We start from the raw sequence: 11,728 nt of genomic DNA, 5'->3' as shown, positions 1-11,728 counted from the left end.
TTTCTTCAATTAGAAATATTTTAAATTGAATGTCAGCTCAAGAAAAACATAGAAATGAGATCTGGCCATCAAATTATAAGATTTTGATTCCAATTAGAATAACGCTCTATTTCTTAGCAACTTTCTTTAAACGAAATTTCAACATTTTTCGTCATAAAAATTTTACATATAAGAATATTAGAGCATATACGATGTAATTAAACGTAAAAAAAAATATTTGCAAATATCTGGGACACTTTCCATTTCCGTTTTCCATTCCCTAAAACACATACATATTACATCTCACATTACAAATAAAAAGGACTTTTAAATTATCCTAAATAAAAACGATAGTACAAAGTAAGCATAACCATTATTGAGCAAGTTATCTTTTATTAGAAAAATGATAAACTAGTTTATAATGATAGCAGTTCCTAAAGATATTAGAGCAGTTTAACTCAATTTTTTCGTTGTATTTTATTAAGATGCTTTACTATATGATTTTCTCGACATGTTAATTTACACTACAAATTTCATGGTGCTTTGAATCCTATTCTGAACTATTGCAATAGAAATATAATTTTATAAATTCTAACTTTTTAAATAACTGAAAATTTTTCCGCGTGCACTTGTTGAGATTGGTAGAAGCATGCAATTTTTAGAAATCAAACTATTCATTTTGTAAAATGCATTAACAACTCGATAAATGCTATAGTTCTAATAATGTTTTCGATTTAGATGCTACTTGCTTTCTTGCAAAAGAGGTTGCCTCTTCTCCAGAACGATTTTTTTAAATCTTTTAATTCGCTGCAATATAATTGGCCAAAAGCAACATTATATTCTGTCTTCAAAAATGTCAACTGGACTAGTTAAAACTTTTATGCCTAACAGCGTCCAAGATCAGCTATTCATATTTACACAGTAAATCTCATAATGTGGTTCATGAAATAAAGAAAAGTTGACAATAAGAAGATCGTTAAAATTTCTTGTCAAAGAAAATTTACCTTCAAGATTCAAAAAACACCTTCAAGGTTTTTTTTTTTTTTTTCTTTTTTTTCTTTTTTTTTTCTGACCGGAGGGAGAGGCAGACCATTCTTGGACACTCCCTCGCATTAGCTTCGTTCCCGTTATTTATAATCTTTCTACTTCCTATCGTTACGTTGTTGCGTATGTATATGAGTGGGGTGGATGCACGTGCGAGAGAATGGGTGAGAAGTCTATTTTGTTGTCTATGTTGTAGAATTAATTATCAATTACAAAAGTATTATCATAATTCTGATAATTATAAAGGTTGCTTTTTTTTTTCTAAAGAGTTGTTTCCAAAATCTAGTATTTTTGATTGTTTGGAAATTGCAGCTCCTAATTTAAAACATTTTAAGAAATTTTCAACATCTCAAATAAATATTCTCTTTTGAATTCCATATATTTCAAAAAGATTTTTTAAAAATTAGTAAAATAGTTCACATATTTGTTTATTATACTGAAAAAGGTGTTTACATTAATATTAAAAATTTCAAGGCACTAAAAATAAATCGATATCAGAAAGCTGCATATTTTTTTAAAAAGATTACTGAATAAAATATTTTAGAATGTTTGAAGATCCTTTGAAAAAAAAAACTCATTAATAATTCTAGAATTCTTAAAAAGAATTTAAAAATGCTAAGATTAATTTTAAAATATAGGAATATCAAGAAATCAGAAGATAATCAATTAGAAATAAGCCTTTTAAAAATAATGTATTAAAATATGAGTAATGTCATTATTGCATCAATTATATTTTAACTGACATAAAATTCTGCAAACTTAAGTGTATATTTAATGACTTTCTCAGTTTTAACATTATTTGTGGTGGTAATTTAAACAAAATAGAGTAATCATCGAACTCATATTCTTTATCATATAAATTTGGATCCATTGTGCAAAAGAAATATTTTTAGAAAAATGGAATATTTCCTTCTTTTGTTTTGCGAAAGTCTGTGTAGTGATTTCGTTGAGATTAAATTTGAAAATAATTTATAAAATCATTGATAATTAACGGAAAATATTAAGAAAAAATTTTAGAAGAAAAAAATGCACGCAAATTATGGTGACTTTCCCTACCTTCACAAACTTATACCGAACTAAAGTATGCAATCCTCTCATATATAGAGTTGTATGAACCGCAATCAAGCGGCCGGTAAATAGTTTACACCTATTGAAATTCACAAATTTTCTGCCTACATCCTTCACGTCCCTATCATTGCAAGCTGTCTGTAAATATTAACATTCTCAGATACAATCATTACCTTTATATTTTCAGTGCATATAATTTTCTATTTCTTTCATCTAAAATATAAAATAATCATCCTTGTAATTTTATCTCATCCTATAATTATATTTTTGAATAATTTTGGAATTAAATTTTTAGTTTAATTCATATCCAATTTCTATAATTAAATCGAAAAATATGTTTTTAAAATGTTTCGCTTTCGGCAAAAGATTTAAAATCGAACAACGTTTGATTCATTCAATTTCCTACTGCATGTTTATCGAACATCAAAATTTCTAAAAGTAATTCCTTTATAAATATGGGCACATTTATGTAAATTTACTATCATGATTAAAATTCTTGAAAGTAATTAACAAGTTTTGAAACATGGAATCACCAAATTTAAGATATAATCATATTTTAAAATTACATAAAGCTAACCTTGTTCGATATATAATATAATAAAAAAATTTAACTTTATTTTAATTATTTAAACTCTTAATGATTCGAAATGGTCTTTATAGATTACTTAAGCAATAAGAAAACAATCGCCTAATCCTTAATACTTAGTTGAACATTGTTAAAATTACAGTAGATCTGTCTCTCTTAACCAGTAGCAATGGGATTTCGCAATTGACAGAAACGATATTTTTCTGGATACGCTTCTAGAATTTACTCTTTTATTCTTTATAAGACCATCTGTGAAAACAGTCGGATGATAAATCTGTTGATCATATTTTCAAATCTATGGTCTACAATTAAATAAATACTATCGAAGATCATACAAATTGATGACTATTAGATCACATAATTTTATATTTCAGCAAGACGAAAATTAAAATTTATTATTTTTGATATAAATTTATAATTATGTTTATAATTTTACATAGTAAGTTTTTATATAAAAAAAATTATCATATATTCCATAACATGACATTTATGCATTTCCCAGGGTGGTGACATAATCCAAATGTCTGCATGGAAATGGTTTTTTCAATGAATAAAAAATATTTTCAACGTACTTCATAACGTCACGTGCTCAAACAAACAAACATCGCTTGTTTGTTTCATCAAATTACATCAGCAATTTCTATTACCTTGTTTTTGAAGTTTTTCATTTGCTTTCTTTCCCGTAACTTTCTTTTCTGTATTATCTTCATCCTTTATTCTTCTAACCAATAATATCCCCTCTTTCAGTCAATGCAATTCACAATATCCAAAATCTATTTATTTCAAATATTGGATATGTATTTTTATTCAAATATGTTTCTGTTACATACCTGAGAATAGTTTCTCAAAATTGTATTATGCCTGTTTTCTGAATAAAAATTCAATGCCACTTCGATGTAAACATATTATTCCTTCCATTCAGATGATTCTATGAAAAGACAGACCAAATTTTAATCTTTTACCTTAGTTGCTATAGCAACAGACAATCCATTTATAAAATAAACGCAGTAGTTGAAAGATTAAAAAATAAAGTTTTGAAAAGCTCTTTCTGATACCGGATTATTTTTCCGAATACATTTTTATTGGCTCTTTCAGTTGCAAAACCATTAAAAATACAAGAACAGGCATTTTATTCGAAGAATAGAGGATTCCGCATATACTAATTTAAAGTGTTCGGTAAGGCATTAATTCATTGGCTAGTAGAATTCTCGTGTCTTTTTCTTTTGTTTTATTTTAGAATTGAAATCAAAAGCTAATATTAAGGAGCATTTTTCTCTGTTTTTAAAATACCATCAGATGGAACATAATTATCGCCAAATTAATTTCTTTTATATTGATGTCAAATAAGATGAATACAGAAATTGCTTAAGCAATGCAGTTTATGAATCATATCAAAACTGCATTAATAAAAATTAAATATAGGTAAGGTTATCTATTAAAGTATATTCACTTTGAAAAAAAATGAAAATTTCAACATCATTTTTATAAAATCGATTTATTCCTAAATATTCCTAAAAATATTTGGACATCGTAAAAATTCTTTATAATTTTAAAAATTTTTATTCGAAATTAACAAATATTTCAACAAGAATTTTTGACTGTGTACCAAATTTATTCTTTTGCAAATTTTTAAGTCTTTCTTCTTTATCTCTTTTAAACATGGTAAAATTAGTTTGTTTTTTATATGAAACCAAATAAATTGCTGAAAATTGATTAAGTTAAATAAACATATATCTAACAGGAAAAATCTTTCCTAAGCATAAGAGGTTAACGGTGATTAGATGAAATCAGTAATCTCGATCAAACAGCTGGTCGCCAAAGACAGCTAGTATCAAATAAAAAGACGATGGAGAATGAATGCTTACAAATAAAATTAGGGCATAATAGAAGAATAATTTCTTTGGTTTCTAAACAAATGAATGAATTTACCTAATGGTATCTGAATCTCGATAGATGGAATCGGATTATCTATTAGTTGAAATTCTTTCTATGTATATTAAAAAGTTAAAATGAATAACACTTCTACGAAATAAGGAATAAAATTTTTTAATATAAAATTAATTAAACACACTTGACCTAGCGTGAAAAGAAATAGTCAAATAAATAAAAATGAAGGAGCAGAAACTTTTACTGGCACCATCATGTAGAAATTGATCAGAAAATTCCGGAAATTTCACTTGCCTTACTTCTTTTCATTTGCTATTTGATATTTTTCTAGAAAGCAACATTGAGTTTTTCTTTTTTTCTCGTTCTTTTATTTTTAAAAATAAAAAGAATTATTTCGTTAAATTGCATTTTATTTATGACAATATGATATTTAAAATAAGCATGCGCTAATTGATGATCTAACACATTCTTAAAATTTATGTATTTTCATAAATGGCTTAAATGAAATTTTCCTATAACCTCACATTGTACCTGGGTGTGTGTGTTTAATCCAAGGAAAACTGCTTTGTTGTTTTTTTATTATTTATTTATTTTCGCTCACACACACATGTAACAACACACATAGATGTTGATCACATATATATAAGGTAACATATAATATACATTTAAATGAAGAACTTGACGCTAACAAAGAGCGAGGGCATTATTCCTTTTGTCGCTAATAAAAAGCGAGCGGCGCCTACTTGCACCAGTTTCACATCAACTCTATGGTTGAAGTGTTTATAACAAGAGCAGAAAAGCTTAAGTACGCTTCACTCACATTCCAAATATACATATGGTTTAGAGCATACTGCGCCATCTATGTTCAGTATTAATTAATATTTACTATATGAATAACTATACAAAGAATAAAAAATACAAATTAAACAATCAAATGAAATCAAAAATTACAAATAATAAAATTACATAAACACACATTCTTCTAATTGTTTCGCATATTTTTTAAATGCAAAGAAAAGTTTGTAAATGATCAGTTGTTTTATCAGTTATTATAAAAAAGTGTGATAGTGTTTAATGAAGATAAAAGAAAAAGCTACATGAAGTATTGTTTGACAACGAATTCTAAAACCCTCCGCCCTTTTGCGCATGCGTTAGGATAGGTTTAATTCGTCAAAATAGGGGTGAGAAGAAAGATGAAAAGAGGAGATGTTTACATCTAATAATAAAATAAACTCGGATTACTCGCGGATTGAATTAAAATAGTACAGTCAGATTCGTGACCTCCGAGACCGTCACGGTCAGATAGGATACGTTACTCACATATACGTGAAAAAAAATGAACAAAAAAGTATCTAATCGGATGCAAATCAAGGTCAAAGAATGATGGAAATGCGCTCATCATTCCGCGTCTCTCCCTTTAATGCGATAGAATCGTCGAATATATTTATCTTATTTCTGTAATTCATCAGGCTTTTCTGTTGTTTTGATTATAAACAAGTTGCCTTTGGCTAGTAGCTGGTTCGCCGGGGCTATTGATTATATTAAATTTTAACTGTATTGCTTAGGCGCAATTTTATGTCCACGATTCCATACATTCCATAATTGTTATATATTGAAGCTGTTATTTTAATCGCCTTGCATACGATCGGTTTATTGTATACATAAACTTTTCTAATGGAGACCAGTTCTATGATATCATAGCATAATCAAAAGTGCAAATATCACATTTATATATCTTCTGAATTAAGCGATACTTCGGTTTTTATTCGTTCTTAAAATTACATACATATTAAATAGAATCCTCCTTTAACTTTTAACAACGGAAGAAAATCATGTTATCGAATATTTGATGAAACTATCAAAAGATTTGGGTTCTATTCACAACAAGGAACATATTATCGTGAAATATACTTAAAAATATATTAAAAGTTAATTAAATCTTGATTAAAGAAATTTACAGCAGTTAAACTGACATATTCGAAAAGAAAATTCTCACACAAAATCATCTTTTGTGTGAAAATTTTTTCGGAAGCTATAGTGAAAAAAAAACACACACACACACACACATCGAAATCTATCTTCATATCTAATCAATTAAAATTTCAAAAAGTCGCAATGAGGTGTACATTCCCCCCCCCCTTCAAAGTATGCCAGCGCTAAATTTGGTAGTTCTAAGTCAAATGTCAATCTTTTACGTTAAGGTGTAGAACGCCAATATAGACACACACATTTTATTATAAGTAGACAAAAGTACAAATTTTCAACAAAGCAGTTGTTTATAAAACAAAGATAAGACAAAATGTGGTCATCTATCAAGATATTTATATCCACAAAACGGAAGTAATTCGTTTTTTTTTTTTTTTTCTTCTATGCTAAAAATACTTTAATGCATTTGAATATGCAATTCGCTGTTTACAGAGAATTTCATGATTTAATTCAGTGTACATTTTTTATTGTAAGTAGTAAATAAGAAATAATCATTTTTAAAAAGCACTTTATGCTAAAATAAATAAGAGGGAGAAAAAATTTATAATGAATGAAATGTATTGCAATTTCAAAGACAGGATTAAATCTTTTAAATACTTCGGCTAATATATAAATTTACATCTATACAATTCAATTATTCTTAAAGTACTTTTTTTACGATGCGTTAGAAAAAAAGATAAAATTAACCATTTAAAGGCAACGATATTTTTTAAAAAGTTTTAAAAGTCTAAATTTTGTTATTTCAAAATTTAGACAAATTTTTGAAATAAATAATTTGCAACATTCTATGTTAATATTTTAGCTTCTGTACTGAGTTAATCACAACATATTTCAAGTTCCCTACACTAGTGCAGTTACCATAACATTCATTAAAGTTTTAAATTTATATAAATTTTAAAAATTGCTGAAATAAGACAAAATGTTTAAAAAATAGTAAGTTTAAAAATATTTTTAAAAATTAAATTCCTTAGATTAAATGCCCATGAACACTTATAATTGAAAATTTTAAAGGAAACTTCGAAATAACATACCATGATAATGTTTTACACTTAATGTGCTTTTTTTTTTCTAAAATTTGGTCTCAATAAAGGAAACACACTCACATAAATTGCTTAATATTATCTCAATGAGCCCAATTAAATAATAGAACCCAATTAAAATATTTATTTAAAATTATATTTGAAATATTTCATAGAAGCAATGAATATATTTATTTTAAAATATATTTGAAATATTTTCAAAAATTTATTCAAATTATAAACAATTTTATGCAGAAATAAAATCAGCATCACTGAAAAGTTCATTTTTTAAAAGATCGATGAGTTAGAAATATAACAATAAATAACATGCTATCACCTCTAAAACAACTTTTTGACAATGAAGTTAAGATATATAGAGCTTTCACTATATTTGAAATATCAAAATTCATTGAAAAGTGTTGAAAAGAATCATCAAAAATCATTGTGAACAACTTATTTTAACTTGATTATGTATTCCTTAAAGTATCTGTCATATTTCAGAAATACTGTTAAGAAGCAACTACGTTAGATATACTGTAATATTTTTAATGAGTATATCGTTTGAAAATAAAAATTATCTGGTTTTTATCATAAACAGACAAATTTTACTTTTTTTTTCTCTCTCTCTTTCTTTCTTTCTTTCTTTTTTTTTTTTTTTTTTTTTTGAAAACAATAGTTATTGATTTAAAAAAAGAAATTTCTCCAAAACTTTTCACTCTACTTTTTTTTTTTTTTTTTTTTTTGCGATTCAATTTACTTATCCAACAATTTTTGTCTTTTTACGTTTGTTAGATATATTGGTAGCGAATTTGAAGTAAGCACAGATGCATCTCACGCATGTTTTCTGTTTATAGTAGTGACGTAGTCATAATGAAGACTCTATTTATTCACTTGTCTACATTCGTGGGCATATTTTTGCGTTCTTCCTATGTCATTACAGTTCTACATTTTATTTGCCGCAAGTCTCTAGCATTTTCGAAAATCGACTATAATAACATTTTTCATTTGAATGCATTTTGGTTTCTCTTATGCTTGCTAAGCTACTGCTCTGAAATTTTCATGACGGTTTTATTTCATTTAATTATTATATTTTATAAAACAAATTCCTTTAAAATTCATAATTTTTTTTTCTTTTTTTTTCTTGTGTGTGTGTGTGTGTGTGTGTGTGTGAGTGTGTCAGAAATGATTACATTTCATTAAAGATCGTAAATGTTCAAATTTGTATATACTCATGAAGATAGATATTTCAGATCTTTTAGATTACTTTTGTTCAGCATAAGATTTTATATGCTTAACGTCATAAAAATTATGCATAATTTTTGTTTTAAATCTATAATTGCTTGATTTTTTTTCTTTAAAAATTTCTAAGATTCATTGAAATAATAATGAACCAAATAGTTTTGACTAAAAAATAATATTCATAAATATTTATTTTGAGTCGATTCTTTCAATATAAGCTTACATCAAATAGCAGAAACGCTACATCTAAAATATAATGAGTTGTAAGTATTTTAAAAATGGATAAACTTATAAGACTTAGTAATTTGGAAAAAATGCTAAATTAATATCTGAATTACATAGCAATCCACAATATTGATTTTTAGAAAAGGCTTACATTTAGCATAAGAATTTGAGTTGAAATACAGATAAAATTCTTCTTTCAGATGATTATTGGAAATTTACAATAGAATTAGCAGGAGTGGTCTTTCCGAAACTTTCTCGCGTACTCTCTAATAAATGTGTTAACCACCCTCCCCCGCATATAGACGAGAACCTTGTATTAGCTGTGAACATCGCGTGTTGCCACGTTTTTATTTTGAGAGTTCCGTACATAAAACATTTGCGTTTTGTAGTATTGTTAAAAAGAAAAGTAATACTTTGGTCACGATTTTTCGGCTAATTCCAATTAAAATTTGACACATATCTACAATTGTAACCCCAAGATAATAAATTTTATTTATTTAAGTCTACACAGTCAGGCGTTTTCATAAATAGAATGATAGACGGTCAACCCTTTGATAGATTTATAAAAAAAAATTGATTAAGATATACATTTTCGTTGCTAAAAATGTGCATAAAATGTCCTTACTTGTTTCTGCACTTTTAAATTATTGGGTTTACATGTATATAGGAGCACAGACAGACAGACAGATGGTTAACCTTTTGACGAATTTACGAATGACGAACCTGAACTAAATTCATCAAAACGTCTATTTTTTAAAAGCTAAATCTGTGTATTAAATATCCTTCATGTAACATTCTCAGCTATCGTATTCATTTGTACTCGCATACCCAAACAGACACACTTGATCTTGGTAAATTTGGTTAAAAATTTGGTAGAAACCTATAAATTTGGCGAAAAGACCCTATACCAAATTTTACCTATCTAACTCAAAGTGTTTTTGATTTATCGCGTTCATAAATACAAGTATTTTTCGAACTCGGGGAACATTGAGAAAATTCCATCTCGAGATTTATCAAATTCGCGAAATGGATTTTTTTTTTGTTGTTGTTGTTGTTGATTACAATACTTTCTTTTTGATCACCACGTATATTTAAAAATCAAAAAAATCACAGTTGCAGTTAATTTTTCTCATCATACCACCATTTTTACCACAAACACAGAAAAACATGCAAATTTTTAACATAGATTATATTACTAGCAAACTATTATAAAAAACGAATGAAAGTTAAAAAAAAAATAATAAGAATGCGCTCATGCTGCTGTATAAAGTTAAATCATCTTAAACATGATCCGTGCAGTTGAAAATAAATAAATAAATTTGATCATTTTTAATTGTTAGTAGATGGAAAACGAGAAATTATATTTAAAAACTATTCTCTAAATTCAGTTACTTCTACCAGGAGACAATTAGTTGATTATTGGAAAATAGAAACCATACAACTCTGGACATGGAGATGTATGTGTTATTATATATTGGCTCGCTACGGTAAATAACATATTGATTTTTTTTATTTTGTTGAGGTGGAAACAAAATTTTCTCTATCAGTTATTTTTTTTTCAAACAAATGAACTACCTAGATATTGTGGATTAGAAAACTCTTGGGAAAAAGTTTAATAGAGAACATATCTATCAACATTAACGAGAAAAAAATGTAACCAACTGTAAAATTAAAGTTTTGAAATAAGGTAAAACATAATCAGGTATAAATTTTAACAATTAATGGCGGAGCTCTAAAATTCCCAATTATTGAAATTGATTGTCATGATAATCCACCATTAATAACAAAAAATTGACAAAAAAATATGCAATCTATTATTAGCAAAAAAGCGTTTTAAAATGTGTACTTTAAATGAAATCTCTAGAGAATTCCATACATAATTAGGGTCACTTCAAGTAGAGAAAAAAATTACCTAGCGCTCTTTAGAACAGCTTTTGATTCTGATGAAGAATATAAATAAAAAAATTCAATTAAATGTATTTTTAAAAAAACATGCTTCTATTAATGTTGCTTCGTATTATAAAAATATTTAATTGGCGTATGCGAATCATTTTTCCTTTTTTGCATCTTAATTCTGAAGAAGAAAGTATTTATTTTTTCCTACCAGACTGCAAACGATCATTTAAAAAAAAGTAAATGAATTCTGGTAAAATTGTAGATCAATTAAGAATTTTTTTTTTCCTTTTTGTGAAAGTGGTTTTAAATTCAAAGCTATTTTTTATGAGTAAATTGAATAATAATTATTTTTAAACAAATTGATTCGTATCCCATTTAACTGTAGAACATTCTAATAATTTGGATAAGTTTTAGTTTTCAGGGAATTTGTTTTTTGTTACTACAATGTTACTGCTAAACATCTATTTCAGTAAGAAAAAAAAAACTGATCTGAAATTATTTCTGTGTATCTGTTGAAATTTTGAATATTTAAAAACGGTAATTCAAAAATGCAATTAGTATTGAAACTATATCAGAATTTCATTTTATTCAATCGATTCTTTACTTAAAATACTTCATGATAAAGACTCAATAAAAAAAGGCAAAATAACAAATATTCGACTTCATTTATTTTTATTCCAAAAAAAAAAAATAGCATTTACGCTGTATTTGCAAAGTAAATGCTATCCCCCCCCCCCACAAAAAAAAATGAGCGAAACAATGATCTGATAATAACAAGCCTTATTGAATTAATAATTTT

The sequence above is a fragment of the Argiope bruennichi genome, chromosome 9 (assembly GCF_947563725.1).
Source record: "Argiope bruennichi chromosome 9, qqArgBrue1.1, whole genome shotgun sequence".
In the NCBI taxonomy this organism is placed as follows: domain Eukaryota; kingdom Metazoa; phylum Arthropoda; class Arachnida; order Araneae; family Araneidae; genus Argiope; species Argiope bruennichi.
This window is presented reverse-complemented; position numbering follows the sequence as displayed.